The sequence below is a fragment of the Salvelinus namaycush genome, chromosome 26 (assembly GCF_016432855.1).
Source record: "Salvelinus namaycush isolate Seneca chromosome 26, SaNama_1.0, whole genome shotgun sequence".
Lineage (NCBI taxonomy): Eukaryota > Metazoa > Chordata > Actinopteri > Salmoniformes > Salmonidae > Salvelinus > Salvelinus namaycush.
Window position 1 is genome coordinate 3,851,640 of NC_052332.1, and position 12,837 is coordinate 3,864,476.

The window sequence follows — 12,837 nt, forward strand, 5'->3', positions numbered from 1 at the left end:
TCTCTGCAATTTCTACGGATATTTTGGAGGCATTTTTGGATATAAATATGCACATTATAGAACAAAACATAAATGTATTGTGTAACATGATGTCCTATGAGTGTCATCTGATGAAGATCATCAAAGGTTAGTGATTAATTTTATCTCTATTTCTGCTTTTTGTGACTACTATCTTTTGCTGGGAAAATGGCTGTGTTTTTCTGTGGCTGTGTACTGAGCTAACATAATCGTTTGGTGTGCTTTCGCCGTAAATCCTTTTTGAAATCAGACATGTTGGCTGGATTCACAACATGTGTAGCTTTAATTTGGTGTCTTTCATGTGTGATTTCATGAAAGATACATTTTTATAGTAATATATTTGAATTTGGCGCGCTACATTTTTCTGGCTTTTGGCCAAGTGGGATGCTACCGTCCCACATATCCCAGAGAAGTTAAATACATAAAAATGATAAAATAATTAATCTTTCCTCTCTCTCTGTGTTTTCTTAATTTCCGTCAATTCGCAAGTGGCTGAATCTCACCGGAGAAATCATCCAAGCAAGGGAAACAGCGCCCCTCTCTCTCAGTATGTGTAGCCCATATACATACTTTTCCAAATTTGGTTACGTTACAGCCTTATTATAAATTGATTAAATCGTTTTTCCCCCTCATCAATCTACACACAGTACCCCATAATGACAAAGCAAAAACAAGTTTAGACATTTTTGCAAATTTAGAAAAAAAAACGGAAATATCACATTTACATAAGTATTCAGACAATTTACTCAGTACTTTGTTGAAGCACCTTTGGCAGCGATTACAGATTTGAGTCTTCTTGGGTATGACGCTACAAACTTGTATTTGAGGAGTTTCTCCCATTCTTCTCTGCAGATCCTCTCAAGCTCTGTCAGGTTGGATGGGGAGCATCACTGCACAGCTATTTTCAGGTCTCTCCAGAGAGAGAGTTCAGGTTCAAGTCTGGGCTGGGCTGGGCCACTCAAGGATATTCAGAGACTTGTCCCGAAGCCACTCCTGTGTTGTCTTGGCTGTGTGTTTAGGGTCATTGTACTGTTGGAAGGTGAACCTTCGCTCCAGTCTGAGGCCCTCAGCGCTCTGGAGAAGGTTTTCATCAAGGATCTCTCTGTACTTTGCTCCATTCATCTTTCTCTTGATTCTGACTAGTCTCCCAGTCCCTGCCACTGAAAAACATCCCCACAGCGTTATGCTGCCACCACCATGCTTCACCGTAGGGATGGTGCCAGGGTTCCTCCAGACGTGAAGCTTGGCATTCAAGACAAAGAGTTCAATCTTGGTTTCATCAGACCAGAGAATCTTGTTTCTCATGGTCTAAGAGTCTTTAGGTGCCTTTTGGCAAACTCCAAGTGGGCTGTCATGTGCCTTTTACTGGGGAGTTGCTTCCGTTTGGCCACTCTAGCATAAAGGCCTGATTGGTGGAGTGCTGCAGAGACGGGTGCCCTTCTCCCCCGATTGCTCAGTTTGGCCGGGCGGCCAGCTCTAGGAAGAGTCTTGGTGGTTTCAAACTTCTTCCATTTAAGAATGATGGAGACCACTATGTTCTTGAAGACCTTCAATGCTGCAGAATTGTTTTGGTACCCTTCCCCGGGTCTGTGCCTCGATACAATCCTGTCTCGGAGCTCTACGGACAATTCCTTCGATCTCATGGCTCGGTTTTTGCTCTGACATGCACTATCAACTTTGGGACCTTACAGTGCATTCGGAAAGTATTCAGACCCCTTGACTTTTTCCACGTTTTGTTACGTTACACCCTTATTCATGCACTGTCAACTGTGGGACCTTATATAGACAGGTGTGTGCCTTTCCAAATCCTGTTTAATCAATTGAATTTACCACGGGAATTGACCATCATCTCAAGGATGATCTATGGAAACAGGATGCATCTGAGCTCAATTCTGAGTCTCATAGCAACAGGTCTGAATACTTACGTAAATAAGGTATTTCATTTTTTGGGGGGCAAAAATGTCTAAAAACCTGTTTTCGCTTTGTCATTATGGGGTATTGTGTGTAGATTTATGAAGGAAAAATGTATTTAATCAATTTTAGAATAAGACTGTAAAGTAACAAAATGTGGGAAAAATCAAGGGGTCTGAATACTTTCCGAATGCACTGTATCTGATGCTGTCTGGACCAAAAGAGTATAGCAACTTGCCGCCATAGCATTTGATTGATAAAAACCATTAGAAAATAATTAGCCAATCAGCGTTGAGCTGAGCTCAACTGTGGGTTGTCCCGGTGCAGCAAAACACCACCCAAGGGAGGCCAGTTTGGATTTGGCTTCAGACCAATCAAATCTCTTCCTTGCAAAATATAATTTTCTGAAAAAGGTGTCTGTTTCTGGTCTGCTTGTGTTGATGTCCTGCAGTAGCTAGCTTGCTAAATCGACCCTTTCCTAAACCATGGATGGAGATGGGGATTTGGACTTGAGGTTTTTACTTAATTCTCTGTACAGGCCAATGATTATGACACCGATTCTGATCTTACAATAAATTAATATGTTGTGCCAATGGCCTGAGACGATTGAAGTTCAATATGTAGCCTAGATGTAGTCTAGTAGGCTCACATTAGGTAGCTAACTTAGCTGGTTCATTGTTGCCCATGCGAGGAAGTCAGGCTAGCAAGCATTTTAGCTAGGTAGCCTATGACAACATAAAACCTAAAAGTGTACTGTATGAGAGAGCCATAGACCTCAAAGACAGGAGGGTGGCATTGGCCACTAGACTTCAAGTAGGGTGAGTCAACATTTTTTGTTTTACTTGCACACACACACAGAAATCAGTACTATGGACAGCCACATGACATTTAGCAACATTGATTGGACTAAATTGTTTTGATTATCTTTAAGTTTGTTTTCAGTGTTTTAAACTAAGCATATATAGCCTAGTTGATTTGATGTTTAAATGTTTAAGTTGAAACGGGGCTGGAATAGTGGAGGCAGTGCTCCTGTTGTCTTTGTGCGGACTTGCGGTAACTCTGTGGTTCTAAATCTGTAGTTGTTTAGTAAACTGTTGAAAACCCTAACATGCTTGACCATGCTGCAGGTGAAATAACTGTTTGCTTTGTGGACTTCACTGGACAGATGTTGCTTTCCTATTTTGTAACGAAACAAATATATTCCGCCACTATGTGACTTGTCTTTTTGTTGGCACAGCCTTACTGTATGTCACGGTGGCATATGTACTAATGGTTATAGAGCAAACAACACAATTATCCCAACATAGGTTGTAATATGGCTTTTTTACTGGCTTGGCTTCCTCAGTGATTTTACCCACGCACTGCTACTGGTCCTACTGGTCATCAACTAGTTTACACAAATATCAGCGGGTACTTGCCAACATCGCTTTACTGAACGTGTGTGAGAAAAAAAAAACTTGCAGTGGTAGCACTAACTGAGTTTCTATGCAACTGCAACATTGTCTGACTCTGACTGTTCTGATTTATCCTCTACTATCCTTCACTTCGCCCCAGGCAATGTTTCTATTTTAGCTACCGGTGTCCAGACTTGAATCACATTTGAGCAGAAACCGCAAGAGATTTATGTCATATTGCTTCCCAGCTTCCTCTTAACCCAAGTTGACCGATACAGTTATTTAAAGAATTTAGATTTTTGAGATATGTGAATATTGGATTTGACTTCCGTCTTATGGATAAATGCGGTTTGATCTCCCACTTAAAAATCACTTGAATGGGGATAGTGGCTTGTTTAAAGTTGACACTTGCTGCCCTGAAGGTTTATATTTAGAAGCAAATATTGTTGTCATTGCCTCTTTTAGCTTTGGAGAAAAAACACACAAAAGGTCAGACAAAGCATTTCCTGTCACTCAACACATTCCAACACCCCCTCCTACCCCCACCTCCCTGAAAAAACCTCAACCCGCTCTCCGTCCTTTCATAATTGCTGCATTTCTTTCCCCTCGTCTTTTTTGGGACGAAATCTCTCCTTGTATTTTGCCATGTTGCCATCCGGCCACTTTCTTTTCCAAGGTGGAAAACATTGAGAGAGAGTGGATAAAAGCCGGTCAGTCGAAAGCTGCATATAAGCACCTCTGCAACCAGGGCCTCTCTTCCCTCACCCCAGCTTCCGTGACCCTTGGTCTCTCTCCCCCCACCAGCTCCCCAGCAGTTAGCTTTCCTGTCTTATCCAGTCCCTAGCAGTGGGGCCGGGCCTTCTGATTTTGTCCAATGTGTATCCCAGGTCCTCACTCCACAATCACGACCCCTTCTTTTTCCTCAAGGCCGGGCTCTCCTCTTCATCCCCCGTCGTCGTCAGGCACGTCGCAACTCCCCTAGTCTCACCCCGACAACCCCCTTCTCCACACACTCTCCGTGGAAAGAAAAACTGCTTTTCTCTCCCGGAAAATCCCCTTCCCTCCACCCACCCACCTGTGCTAACGGATTTGCCGGTAGCGATGACAATAAACGTCCTCACCCTGTCGCCAGTGACTAGCGACTAATTACGAAGTAGACCCTCTCTGTTCGAATGGAATCTTAACCCCAAACGGTCTTTGAACCGACAAGCACACCTGGACATGAAGCTGGTCTAAAATGAAACAGCAACCACTGCAGAAGTGGAAGTGAACAGAGCGGCGAGAGAAAAAAAGGAAAGCGAAACATGCTCAGGGGAGTAAGTTAGTCACAGCACAGCACATCACATCACCATTGCACACAGTGGACAGGAGGAAAAAATTGTTTATTTTGCTTACCTAAACAAAGAGAGAAGAATGTCCTGTGAGCTTCTCCCCGCGTCACATGGGGGTGGGGGGGCATGCTTGAGAAATGAGAGTAATCTGTCCAGAAATCAAATAAACGGAAATACACAAAAAGGGGAAAATAGGATGAAAAAAAGAGGGAGCACAGCAGCGAGCAACATTGAGCAGAGGATGATTTCCATTAAATGTGCTCTTGTGAAAAGTTGGACTGGAAATGAGAGGAATGGGAGTTTCTCTCTCTCTCACTCACTCACTCACTCACTCACCAGGCTAGACAACGTTTTGAACATGCTTCCACCCAGCCTCCTCTGCCCCACTTGAAATGAACTATATATGACCCAGTTGATGGAAAGGCGCAAATTCAGTCATGTGAACAGAATGAACACTCCCCATTGGCTGAGCCTCCAGAATCCGTGGGCTGGGGCTATGCGATTGGCAGAAACAGGGATCATTGAAGCATGAGTCCCATTCACAGGCTGCAGAGCTGGGCAGGGTCACTGTTTGGGTGTCTGGCACTAATTACCTCAATTACCTTGACTAACTGGTGCCCCCGCACATTCACTCTGTACCGGTACCCCTTGTATATAGCCTCGCTATTTTTATTTTACTGCTGCTCTTTAATTATTTGTTACTTGTATTTTCTACTTTTTCTTAAAACTTCTTAAAGCATTATTAGTTAAGGGATTGTAAGTAAGCAATTCACTGTAATGTCTGCAACTGTTGTATTCGGCGCATGTGACAAATCAAATTTGATTTGATTTTGTTTGGAGGATATATTGGCACTGGTGTTGTTAGGCTCGAGATGAAGTCGAGGGCAGGCAAAGCATGCCAATATATCCTCCAAACACCGGCTTCGAGGGCATTATCACTTTTATACAACAGGTTACCAACATATTCAAATAATGATTTACATATTTTAATTAAAAACGTTATTTTGATGAATTTATTCATATTATATCATCCTTCCACAAGTTATAGTCCCAACACAAATCAAGGGTTGCTAACCAAGCCAGCTGGTCGTTCGTTTTATTGGTTCCGTTGCTAGAGACGTACTAGTCATTCAGTCTTTTTGTTCCATTGCCATACTGGCTGGCAATGTTCTTATCTCTTGCTTGTTATAGCTAGCCAACTACGGCTAACTTACAGTCACAGCAAAGTAGCTTCGTTTGCATTTGTCTAAGCTGTTTTCTGGTGACATTTATATCAAATCAAATGTTATTGGTCACATAAACATGGTTAGCAGATGTTATTGTGATTGTAGCGACATGCTTGTGCTTCTAGTTCCGACAGTGCAGCAATATCTAACAAGTAATAACAATTCCACAACAAATACCAAATACACACAAATCTAAGTAAGGAATGGAATAAGATTTTCTAAATATAAATATGTGGATGAGCAATGACCGGCATAGGCTTAGGCTACGATGCACTAGATAATACAGAATACAGTATATACTGTACATATGCAAGAGAAATGGTAGTGACTGGTTATGTTTTCAAGTTGGTCTTGTAGCTTTATTGGCCAAGGAGCAGGAGCATTTTGAAACGCTACCTCTGTATTCATATGGTTCTCATTCAAACCCATGTTAATTTATGCACATTTGAAATGAATATATTTCAAAAAGTAATAATTGTATAATCTAAATTGGGTCAGTCTGAAGCCTATGGAGCTTTTATGAACATTTAAAATGGTTATAGTTCAAAAAGTATAAAAAATCTGATCGCAAGCAACCTAAGTTGGGTCAGTCTGAACATCTTAGTGTTGGGATGAAGTTGAACGGTGAGACGAGATACAGGTAACTGACAGTATAAAGGAAACACTTGAGTAATGAGGTATATATCTCAACCCAATTGTACACAGCCACCATCAACAGAACACCAAATGATGGATTTTCTCATGGAAGAATGGCGTCGCATCCCTCCAGAGACTTGTAGTGCCTTCAGAAAGTATTCACACCCCTTGACTTTTCCACATTTTGTTGTGTTACAGCCTGAATTTAAAATGGATTAAATTAAGATTTGTGTCACTGGCCAACACACAATACCCATAATGTCAAAGAGGATATTTTTAATTTATTTTTTACAAATTTATAAAAAATTAAAAGCTGAAATGGCTTGAGTCAATAAGTATTCAACCCCTTTGTTATGGCAAGCCTAAATGTTCAGGAGTAAAAATGTGTTTAATAGTCACATAATAAGTTGCATGAAGTCACTTTTTTGTGCAATAATAGTGTTTAAAAATATTTTTGAACAGAACAAAACATGAAAAAAGTCAAGGGGTGTGAATACTCTCGGAATGCACTGTATGCCAAGGTGCATTGAAACTGTTCTGGTGTCTCGTGGTGGCCCAATATCCTTTTAAGACACTTAATTTGGGTGTTTCATTTATTTTGCCTTTCATTTTTATTTTATTTTTTACCTGTAGGTCTAGATTTTTTTTTTTTTACCATTCAAGTCTATGGGTCTTTTTTTGCCATTGAAATGCATTGGGAAGCTAATATAAATATTGTTGTAGTTTAAAAAGTTTAAATGCTATCAAAAATACATTCTCAAGCAATCTAAATTGGGGCGGTCTGGACAGTTAAAAGTGTTGTGTTAATAGCTTGAATCATTCCAGAGTGGGCTGAGTTTGAATGGCTCTAGAGCGGGCTGAGTTTGAATCGCTCTAGAGCGGGCTGAAGAAATAGAATAATAATACGACTATGAGAGAAATCTAAAGTTGTGCTTTGCCTTCAGCAAAACACACCTAATTAGAATGTGCTCAGAAGAAATGCGATGCCATTGTTGAGTGTGTGATAAATAGGCTACATAAAACTTGAATGTCTAAGGCAAAGTTCCCTTCAAGTACAAACTTAAACTTATTCATCTTATTATCTTATTAACAAACAATTAATTTGCTCATTGAAAGGATCCTACATTTTGGGTTATGCTGTGTAGGCAGAGGGGGGAAATTAGATTGTGTATGTTTTGCCGTGAATGTGAATATTATTACGTAGCGAGAGAAGCAGCCGGCGTTTACAACAAGGTCACACCCCATATTTAATGCTACGGTGACGATGGCACACTTATTTTTGTTTTATGTCAACCTTAATGAGTCCAAATTTGAAGAAAGAGCTGACTATTGGAAAAAACAATATATTACAGTGAAAGGACAAAATTTCCCTATAATTTCCTCTCTTTCGTTCTTTCCCACATAAACAAAAATCCTACAGTAAACTATAGTATACTGTATAATACTATACACTGTAGTATCCTTCGTTCATGTGTAGTAATTAGTATAGAATTCTGTAGTATACTGTAGAATACTGTAGAGCAGTGGTTCCCAAACTTTTTATAGTCCCGTACCCCTTCAAACATTCAACGTCCACCTCTAGCACCAGGGTCAGCGCAATCTCAAATGTTGTTTTTTTGCCATCATTGTAAGCCTGCCACACACACACTATACGATTTATTAAACATAAGAATGAGTGTGTTTTTGTCACAACCCGGCACGTGGGAAGTGACAAAGAGCTCTTATAGGACCAGGGCACAAATAATAATAATAATCTATAATTTTGCTCTTGTAACGGGTGTCTAGTTCTTCCTCCTCCTCGGACGAGGAGAGGAGAGAAGGATCGGAGGACCAAAATGCAGCGGGTTGTGAATACATAATGAATTTATTGAAAGACGAAGACGAACACGAAAAACACTTGGAAAATTACAAAATAACAAAACGACGTAGACAGACCTGAACATGGAACTTACATAACTACACGAAGAACTCACGAACAGGAACAGACTACATCAAAACGAACGAACAAACGAAACAGTCCCGTGTGGTGCGCAGACACAGACACGGAAGACAATCACCCACAAACAAACAGTGTGAACAGCCAACCTATATATGGTTCTCAATCAGAGGAAAACGTCAAACACCTGTCCCTGATTGAGAACCATATAAGGCTAATTACAAGTGACCTAAACATAGAAACACAAAACATAGAATGCCCACCCCAACTCACGCCCTGACCAACTAAACACATACAAAAATAACATAAAACAGGTCAGGAACGTGACAGCTCTTTATTTAACCATCTTACATATAAAACTTTATTTGTTCATCGGAAATTGTGAATAACTCACCACAGGTTAATGAGAAGGGTATGCTTGAAAGGATGCACATAACTCTGCAATGTTGGGTTGTATTGGAGAGAGTCTTAAATAATTTTCCACACACAGTCTGTGCCTGTATTTAGCTTTATGCTAGTGAGGGCCGAGAATCCACTCTCACATAGGTACGTGGTTGCAAAGGGCATCAGTGTCTTAACAGCACGATTTGCCAAGGCAGGATATTCTGAGCGAGAAATATGGCAGTGGCCTCTGATTAAATTACATTTTCACAGAACCGCTTGTTGCAATTTCAATGAGGCTCTCTTGTTCAGATATCGGTAAGTGGACTGGAGGCAGGGCATGAAAGGGATAATGAATCCAGTTGTTTGTGTCATCCATTTCAGGTAAGTATGTGTGTAATTGCCCACCCAACTCACTCAGGTGCTTAGCTATATCACATTTGACATTGTCCGTAAGCTTAAGTTCATTTGCACACAAAAAAATGATGAATGATAGATGAATGAATGATAGAAAGACCTGTGTGTTGTCCTTGTTAATTCAGACAGAGAAGAGCTCCGACTTCTTAATCATAGCTTCAATTCTGTCCCGCACATTGAATATAGTTGCGGAGAGTACCTGTTATCCTAGATTCAGATCATTCAGGCGAGAAAAAACATCACCCAGATAGGCCAGTTGTGTGAGAAACTCGTCATCATGTAAGCAGTCAGACAAGTGAAAATGATGGTCAATAAAGAAAACTTTAAGCTCGTCTCTCAATTCAAAAATACATGTCAATACTTTGCCCCTTGATAACCAGCGCACTTCTGTATGTTGTAAAAGCATTACTTGGTTGCTGCCCATATCGTTGCATAGTGCAGAAAATTCTGAGTTCATGGGCCTTGCTTTAACAAAGTTAACCATTTTCACTGTAGTGTCCAAAACGTCTTTCAAGCTGTCAGGCATTCCTTTGGCAGCAAGAGCCTCTCGGTGGATGCTGCAGTGTACCCAAGTGGCGTCGGGAGCAACTGCTTGCATGCGCGTTACCACTCCACTATGTCTCCCTGTCATGGCTTTTGCGCCATCAGTACAGATACCAACACATCTTGACCACCAAAGTCCATTTGATGTCACAAAGCTGTCGAGTACTTTAAAAATATCCTTGCATGTTGTCCTGGTTTCCAGTGGTTTGTAGAAGAGGATGTCTTCCTTAATTGACCCCCCCATAAACGTAACGAACATATACCAGGAGCTGTGCCAGGACCACCACGTTTGTTGACTCATCCAGCTGTAACGCATAGAATTCCCTGGCTTGTATGCGAAGCAGTAATTGTTTCGAAACATCTCCTGCCATGTCACTGATGTGTCGTGAAACAGTGTTGTTTGATGAAGAAATTGTCTGTATAGTTTTTTTTGTCCTTTTCCCCCAGCATTGTCCCAGCCATATCCGCTGCAGCAGGAAGAATTAAGTCCTCCACAATAGTATGGGGCTTGCCTGTCCTAGCCACTTGGTAGCTCACCATATAAGATGCTTCTAGCCCCTTCTTATTAATGTTATAATAATAATTAATGGTATTATACATGTCTTAATTCTCACTCAAAAACCTCCTGTGGTTTATTTTTGGCATGTTTTGTTTCTAAATGTCTGCGCAAGAGTGAAGGCTTCATCGAGTTGTGAGATAGTACTTTAGCACATATAACACACTGTGGCTGAGGAAAGGCACTATTCCCAATGTAAGTGAACCCCAAATCAATGTAGTTCTCATCATATTTGCACCTCTTCGATGGTCCAACGTCCCTGTCTGTTGTTCGGTGCTTTCCCGGGTAAGGGGGCAGTAGCTCTTCGGCTGCATCAGATTCACAACTGTCATTGTCCATGCTAGTTGGGCTAACAACAAATGTAGAATTACTGATGCTAGCATTGGATGTGCTCATGGAAGCAGAACAACTTGCAGGTGTAGTACTGCTGGTAGTAGCAGTCTCTATGGATGCTGGCCTTACTTTTTTTAAACCATTTATCAATTTTTGAACAAAAAGAATGAGCTACATACGTTTGGCTACATACGGACCATTAGTGGAATTCCCACGAGAGAGTAATGGTTAATGTGATTGGATGTTAATTATTTGACAGGCTACCTGTATTTGACATTGTGTTGTTATTTCGCTGAACACTAGATGGTTTACTTTTTGGCAGTGAAACGAGGCTACTCAGGCAAGAGAAAAAAGCCTCACCCAAATGTATAGCCCTGTTGGAAAATATAAATGGACTGCTTGAAAATGTGAATTTAATTTAATAAAAAAAAAAATGTGAATCACATTTTTATTTGGCGTACCCCCGACGGCATTGCTGTTTAGGAATACCTGCTGTAGAATAATATCCACACAAAAAAACATTGTTGTAAATACTACAGAAATGTCAGCAAAAACACTACATTTACTGTATAAAACTATAGGAAATACTACAGTATTTAAATTGCATATACCCTGCCCATTCCCCTCCCCCTATCCCAATTTGTGCCACCCGTAAGTGAGAAACCTACACGTTAAAAAAAGCAGAAGCCCTGAACTCTACATAGAAAAGAGCAGAAACTCTGAATACTCTGTATACTACTGTTTGCAAAAATACTACAGTATACTACTGTTTGTCAAACACTACAGTAAATACTACAATATACTACAGTAGAGTCCACAAAAACACTACAGTAAATACTATAGTATTCCTTCTATAGTATACACTATATACATTTTATGTGGGTTCTCTTTCCTTCATCTTTCTCCTTCAATCTACCACTCTTTCATTTCTGTCATTCTCTTTCTCACTCTCCCTCTTTTTGTCAACCTCTGTCTCTCACCCTGTCTTTCATTGACCATGTCCTATCCATAGTCCAATTTTCAACACCATCGCTCTTATTTCTTTAGGATGCCATTCAGTTTGCACAGACCCAGAGGCTTCATTCAATGGCCAAAAACCATTCAGGAATGACAGCTACAGTTTTATCGCTTGTAAATCATTTAACGCTTACTGAACGCGACCCACAGATCTGTCTCACGGGTTAGCAGGGTGCAGAGGTTAGACACTGGCGAGCTCGTTTTGGCTTGACAAATTGCCCTGGCCCTGCAAAACAACAATCTGCCCACCTTGCAACAATCTCTCAAAGCTGCAGCACACCCCAGAAATTGGCATATTTTGTAAGTCTCCATTTTCCATGTATTCCACCTGTTCTCCATTTTTGCCTGGAGGCATATCTGTAACATTTTAACTAATTTTATAACTTCTTAACTTTTCTGTAACTTATGGGCTCGAGTGGATTCATACAATGCTGCCCTACCAATATGAACGGTTGTGGAAGGTGAAAAGGGAGAAGGAAGTATATCTCTGTGTAGAGAGAGAGGCCTTGTGAGAGGTGATGAGAGAGGCCTGGTAGAAAGGCAGTGAGGGGAGACAGAAAGATGGAGGAGAGAGAGTAAGTAAGAGGGAGAGAGAGTAAGTAGGAGAGTGGAAGAACCTCACGTGGCCCCCATTAAACCTGTTGAACCCAGGGGTCGCCATGAAAAGTCTCTCAGTTAGACTTCCTTCTCCGTTATCATTGGCTGGTGGCTGGGCAGTGGGGGCCTGCTCTGCCTGGTTTCCAATGTTACACACACACACACAACAACACACACAAACACACACAGACACAGTCCGTCAGACAGAACACCCTGTTCCTCTGGCTTGGTTTGACCTTCCCTGGCTAACTCTATTGCCACTTGCCACAGGACTGTCGTCTTGTCCTTAATTACCAATGACAAAAATAATATGGCCTTCCCTTCTTTCCAGAGCTGTCCACAAGTCCAGAAGTCTTGCCAGCTGCTTCAATTTAACCCTCTCTCTCTTCTCTTCAGCAACACTTGCTTCTGTCACAGGCCTGGGTTATATAATTGCTATTCCTGTCCTGCCTGCTCAACAGCCATTCAATCATGGGCAGAGGAAGCCACACATTAGGGGTAGGAGAGAAATAAAAAGGACCTGGTATATGTAAAAGGAACC